Source organism: Triticum urartu, chromosome 2 (genome assembly GCF_003073215.2).
Source record: "Triticum urartu cultivar G1812 chromosome 2, Tu2.1, whole genome shotgun sequence".
NCBI classification, from domain to species: Eukaryota; Viridiplantae; Streptophyta; class Magnoliopsida; order Poales; family Poaceae; genus Triticum; species Triticum urartu.
In genome coordinates, this window is record NC_053023.1 from 397,109,598 (window position 1) to 397,115,597 (window position 6,000).

The following is a 6,000-nucleotide window of genomic DNA, read 5'->3' on the forward strand; positions in this document are numbered from 1 at the left end:
TGTGGGGCTGCCCCAAAATTAGTTTAGGTCTAGTTTAATTAGATGGATTAGTTTTAGGATTATTTTTGCTTCTTAGCTAGTTTTATTAGTGTTAAGTTACTCTAGTAGTAGATGACATGTAGGCCCTCTTTTTAAATAAGTTAGGTTTAGAGTCTATGACATGTGGGCCACACATCCCCTTTTGACTAGTCAAATTGACTTAGTCAACTCGAATTAGAATAATATGTTAATTTTAGAAAATAAATTAAACTTTAAAAATCAGTATAAAATAATCCGTAACTTGGATGAAAATACCATGTACATGAAAGTTGCTGAGAACGACGAGACGAATTCAAATACGCAGTCCGTTCGTCCGCCACACATCCCTAGCATAGCGAACATGCAACTTTCCCCTTTCGGTTCATCTGCCCGAAAACACGAAACACCGAGGATACTTTTCCGGATGTTTCCCCCCTTCGCTGGTATCACATATCCCTGCGTTACGTCACCCCTAGCACAACGTATTGTCGCGTCTTGCTTTGTTTACATTTGATTGCTCTATTATTTATTATGTTCCCCCTCCGTTACTTCTTTCCGGTAGGCTTCGAGACCGTTGTCGATACCCCTGTGATCGGCTACATCGACGACGACCCCTCTCTCTTGCCAGAGCAACCAGGCAAGCCCCCCTATGATCACCAGATATCGCCTACTCTTCTCTCTACTGCTTGCATTAGAGTAGTGTAGCATGTTATTGCTTTCCGTTAATCCTATTCTGATTCATAGCCTGTCCTTGCTACGACTGTTGTTACCTTTACCTGCTATCCTAATGCTTAATATAGGATGCTAGTGTTCCATCAATGGCCCTACACTCTTGTCCTTTTGCCATGCTATACTACTGGGCCGTGATCACTTCGGGCGGTGATCACGGGCATATTCGATATACTTTATACTGTTACATTACTTATGATACTGTTCGGAGTTGGGGGCTGAAGGGGCAGGTGGCTCCATCCCGATAGAGGTGGGCCTGGGTTCCCGACGGCCCCGACTGTTACTTTGTGACGGAGCGACAGGGAAGGTTGAGACCACCTAGGAGAGAGGTGGGCCTGGCCCTGGTCGGCATTCGCGGTTATTTCAAGATAACACATTTAACGAGATCTTGGTATTTGATCTGAGTCTGGCCACTGGCCTATACGCACTAACTATCTATGCGGGGACAGTTATGGGCACTGGACGTCGTGGTATCAGCCGAAGCCTTCGTGACGTCAGCGACTGAGCGGCGCGCGCCGGATTGGACTGGAAAGCCTGCTAGGCTAGGTCTGCTTCCGGCCGCGTTCGCAATGTGCAGGTGTGCAATGGGCGATGGGCCCAAACCCCTGCGCCATAGGACTTAGACCGGCGTGTTGACCTCTCTGTTGTGCCTAGGTAGGGTTGCGACGTGTTGATCTTCCGAGGCCGGGCATGACCCAGAAAAGTGTGTCCGGCCAAATGGGATCGAGCGTGTTGGGTTATGTGGTGCACCCCTACAGGGAAGTTAATCTATTCGAATAGCCGTGATCTTCGGTAACAGGACGACTTGGAGTTGTACCTTGACCTTATGACAACTAGAACCGGATACTTAATAAAACACATCCTTCCAAGTGCCAGATACAACCGGTGATCGCTCTCACAGGGCGGCGAAGGGAGGGTCATCGGTTAGGATTATGCTATGCGATGCTACTTGGTGAACTTACCATCTACTCTCTTCTCCTGCTGCAAGATGGAGGTTACCAGAAGCGTAGTCTTTGATAGGACTAGCTATCCCCCTCTTATTCCGGCATTCTGCAGTTCAGTCCACATATGATACCCCTTTTTCCATTTGATACCAATGCATACATATGTAGTGTAGCTCCTTGCTTGCGAGTACTTTGTATGAGTACTCACGGTTGCTTTGCTCCCCCTTTCCCCCCTTTCTGTACCCGGTTGTTGCGATCAGATGATGGAGTCCAGGAGCCAAAGGATCCCGAGGATGATTCTACATGGAGTTTGACTTTCAGGAGTAGTTTAGGAGGATCCCAGGCAGGAGGCCTGCGCCTCTTTCGATCTGTATCCTAGTTTGTGCTAGCCTTTTTAAGGCAAACTTGTTTAACTTATGTCTGTACTCAGATATTGTTGCTTCCGCTGACTCGTCTATGATCGAGCTCTTGTATTCGAGCCCTCGAGGCTCCTGGCTTGTAATATGATGCTTGTATAACTTATTTTATTTGTAGAGTTGTGTTGTGATATTTTCCCGTGAGTCCTTGATCTTGATCATACACGTTTGCGTGTATGATTAGTGTACGGTCAAATCGGGGGCGTCACATAAGTGGAGGGGGACCACGTGGGGTCCACGAGGTAGGGGGCGTGCTTGAAGGGGTGGGCGCGCATAGGGGATGACACTCATCTCTTCTATATCTTCTGCCGTGGTCGGACATTGAGCTGAGCTCAATTTCACACCTTGCAATACAGGCAAGAACCTCTTCTTAGACTGATCCATATTGAACTTCTTCAATATCTTGTCAAGGTATGTGCTTTGTGAAAGACCTATGAGGCGTCTTGATCTATCTCTGTAGATCTTGATGCCTAATATATAAGCAGCTTCTCCAAGGTCCTTCATTGAAAAACTCTTATTCAAGTAGGCCTTAATGCTGTCCAAAAGCTCTATATCATTTCCCATCAAAAGTATGTCATCTACATATAATATGAGAAATGCTACAGAGCTCCCACTCACTTTCTTGTAAACGCAGACTTCTCCATAAGTCTGCATAAACCCAAACGCTTTGATCATCTCATCAAAGCGAATGTTCCAACTCCGAGATGCTTGCACCAGCCCATAAATCAAGCGTTGGAGCTTGCACACCTTGTCAGCATATTTAGGATCGACAAAACCTTCCGGCTGCATCATATACAATTCTTCCTTAAGGAAACCATTAAGGAATGCCGTTTTGACGTCCATTTGCCATATCTCATAATCGTAGAATGCGGCAATTGCTAACATGATTCAGACGGACTTTAGCTTCGCTACCGGTGAGAAAGTCTCATCGTAGTCAACCCCTTGAACTTGTCGATAACCCTTAGCGATAAGCCGAGCTTTATAGATGGTGACATTAACATCCGCGTCTGTCTTCTTCTTAAAGATCCATTTATTTTCTATGGCTCGCCGCTCTACGGGCAAGTCAGTCAAAGTCCATACTTCGTTCTCATACATGGATCCTATCTCGGATTTCATGGCTTCCAGCCATTTGTCGGAATCTGGGCCCGCCATCGCTTCTTCATAGTTCGAAGGTTCACCGTTGTCTAACAACATGATTTCCAAGACAGGGTTGCCGTACCAATCTGGTGTGGAACGTGTCCTTGTGGACCTTCGAATTTCAGTAGGAGCTTGATCAGAAGTATCCTGATCATCATCATTAACTTCCTCTCTAGTCGGTGCAGACACCTCAGGAACATTTTCTTGAGTTGCGCCATTTTCCGGTTCAAGAGGTAATACTTCATCAAGTTCTACTTTCCTCCCACTTACTTCTTTCGAGAGAAACTCCTTCTCTAGAAAGGATCCATTCTTGGCAACAAAGATCTTGCCTTCGGATCTGAGGTAGAAGGTATACCCAATAGTTTCTTTAGGGTATCCTATGAAGACGCATTTTTCCGACTTGGGTTCGAGCTTTTCAGGTTGAAGTTTCTTGACATAAGCATCGCATCCCCAAACTTTTAGAAACGACAGCTTAGGTTTCTTCCCAAACCATAATTCATACGGTGTCGTCTCAACGGATTTCGACGAAGCCCTATTTAAAGTGAATGCGGCAGTCTCTAAAGCATAGCCCCAAAAAGATAGCGGTAAATCGGTAAGAGACATCATAGATCACACCATATCTAATAGAGTGCGATTACGATGTTCGGACACACCATTACGCTGAGGTGTTCCAGGCGGCGTGAGTTGTGAAACTATTCCACATTTTCTTAAGTGTGTGCCAAACTCGTGACTCAAGTATTCTCCTCCACGATCTGATCGCAGGAACTTGATTTTCCTGTCACGTTGATTCTCAACCTCACTCTGAAATTCCTTGAACTTTTCAAAGGTCTCAGACTTGTGTTTCATTAAGTAGACATACCCATATCTACTCAAGTCATCAGTGAGGGTGAGAACATAACGATAGCCACTGCGAGCCTCAACACTCATTGGACCGCACACATCAGTATGTATGATTTCCAATAAGTTGGTTGCTCGCTCCATTGTTCCTAAGAACGGAGTCTTGGTCATTTTACCCATGAGGCATGGTTCGCACGTGTCAAATGATTCATAATCAAGAGACTCTAAAAGTCCATCAGCATGGAGCTTCTTCATGCGTTTGACACCTATGTGACCAAGGCAGCAGTGCCACAAGTATGTGGGACTATCATTATCAATCTTACATCTTTTGGTACTCACACTATGAACATGTGTAGCATTACGCTCGAGATTCATTAAGAATAAATCATTCACCATCGGAGCATGACCATAAAACATATCTCTCATATAAATAGAACAACCATTATTCTCGGATTTAAATGAGTAGCCATCTCGAATTAAACGAGATCCTGATACAATGTTCATGCTCAAAGCTGGCACTAAATAACAATTATTAAGGTTTAAAACTAATCCCGAAGGTAAATGTAGAGGTAGCGTGCCGACGGTGATCACATTGACCTTGGAACCATTCCCGACGCGCATCGTCACCTCGTCCTTCGCCAGTCTCCGCTTATTCCGCAGCTCCTGTTTTGAGTTACAAATGTGAGCAACCGCACCGGTATCAAATACCCAGGAGATACTACGAGTACTAGTAAGGTACACATCAATTACATGTATATCACATATACCTTTTGTTTTGCCGGCCTTCTTGTCCGCTAAGTATTTGGGGCAGTTCCGCTTCCAGTGACCACTTTCCTTGCAATAAAAGCACTCAGTCTCGGGTTTAGGTCCATTCTTTGACTTCTTCCCGGCAGCTTGCTTGCCGGGCGCGGCAACTCCCTTGCCGTCCTTCTTGAAAGCTTTCTTTCCCTTGCCCTTCTTGAACTTGGTTTTATTCACCATCAACACTTGATGTTCCTTTTTGACTTCTACCTCTGCTGATTTCAGCATTGCAAATACTTCAGGAATGGTCTTTTCCATCCCCTGCATATTGAAGTTCATCACAAAGCTCTTGTAGCTCGGTGGAAGCGACTGAAGGATTCTGTCAATGACCGCGTCATCCGGGAGATTAACTCCCAGCTGAGTCAAGCGGTTATGCAACCCAGACATAGTGAGTATGTGCTCACTGACAGAACAGTTTTCCTCCATCTTACAGCTGAAGAACTTGTCGGAGACTTGATATCTCTCGACCCGGGCATGAGCTTGGAAAACCATTTTCATCTCTTCGAACATCTCATATGCTCTGTGTCTCTCAAAACGCTTTTGGAGCCCCGGCTCTAAGCTGTAAAGCATGTCGCACTGAACGAGGGAGTAGTCATCGGTACGTGCCTGCCAAGCGTTCATAACGTCTTGTTCTGCAGGGAGAACAAGTGCGTCACCTAGCGGTGCTTGTAGGACATAATCTTTCTTGGCAGCTATGAGGATGATCCTCAGGTTCCGGACCCAGTCCGTGTAGTTGCTACTATCGTCTTTCAGCTTGGTTTTCTCTAGGAACGCGTTGAAGTTGAGGACTACGTTGGCCATTTGATCTACAAGACATATTGTAAAATTTTTAGACTAAGTTCATGATAATTAAGTTCATCTAATCAAATTATTCAATGAACTCCCACTTAGATAGACATCCCTCCAGTAATCTAAGTATAACATGATCCGAGTTAACTAGGCCGTGTCCGATCATCACGTGAGACGGACTAGTCAACATCAGTGAACATCTTCATGTTGATCGTATCTTCTATACGACTCATGCTCGACCTTTCGGTCTTCTGTGTTCCGAGGCCATGTCTGTACATGCTAGGCTCGTCAAGTCAACCTAAGTGTTTGCATGTGTAAATCTGTCTTAC